This window comes from Capsicum annuum, chromosome 6, assembly GCF_002878395.1.
Source record: "Capsicum annuum cultivar UCD-10X-F1 chromosome 6, UCD10Xv1.1, whole genome shotgun sequence".
NCBI lineage: Eukaryota > Viridiplantae > Streptophyta > Magnoliopsida > Solanales > Solanaceae > Capsicum > Capsicum annuum.
Genome location: NC_061116.1, coordinates 49,679,067 through 49,680,164, shown reverse-complemented (window position 1 = coordinate 49,680,164; position 1,098 = coordinate 49,679,067).

Genomic DNA, 1,098 nt, shown 5'->3' with positions numbered 1-1,098 from the left:
TTGGAGTTCTTGAACTAGGAACTTGGAATCTTGAATAAATTTGCAGAATTAATGGTGAACTTTGGAGGTTCTTGAAGTTGGATGTAGGAGCTTAGGGTTTTCTTTTTTAGGGAATTTGATGAAACATAACATATAATGCTTCTAATAGGCTTTAATATAGGGTTTGGATGGATTTTGGGTGAGGGGGAATGACCAAAACGCCCCTAAAAATTAAATAATTCTCGAATCTATCCTTTGGTGGACTGTTTTGATAGTCTGAAGTAGATCAACCATAACGTTTTACTCCGATATCCAAATTTGTATAACCAAATTCATTAGAAAGAGGACTCTCATATATTTCCGTTGATATATAGTATCTCACCCAGATCAATTTGTACGAGGAGTTATGATCGTTTGAAGTTGACCCAAAAATTTGCTTTTGATAGGCCGAAGTAGATTGACCATAACCTTTTTCTTCGATAGACAAATTGGATGAAACCAATTTCATTGGAAAGAGGACTCACAGAGCTTTCCTTTGATATATAGTAGATCACCCATATCATTATGTACAAGGAGTTATGATCGTTTAAAGTTGAAGCAACAATACGTCAGGCCTCAGTACTTTTTCCTGCACGTTTTACTGTTCACTACTATTCACGGTTCGATCGGAATGTTCATAACTTGTCGCTCGGGTGTCTGTTTTGGATGATCCACATATCGTTGGAAATCTTATTCGATACTCTACGTAATGGTGGGTCATAATCTAAGACATTCTACACAGAAAATTTATAATTCATTCTAGAAGATAGAATCCAACACGTTTACGCACAAAATTTCAATGAAAACTTTCTCGAGGTATTATATCATCTCCCCTTGGAAACATTCATGCTCGAATGATGCTATACATGCCAAGATTAGATAGGGAATAGAGAATACAGCTGAAACCATTCGTTAGACTCATCACCACATCGTTTCTCATTCTGAATGCAACATGGAATGCATAAATTCAAGAAACTGCAGCTGAACACATAATAAATGACAGCTGAACTGCTGCAACTTTTATCAAAAGTGCATGATTTAGGAAAGAACGGTACCTTCGGCTTGATCGGAGTTCGCAGA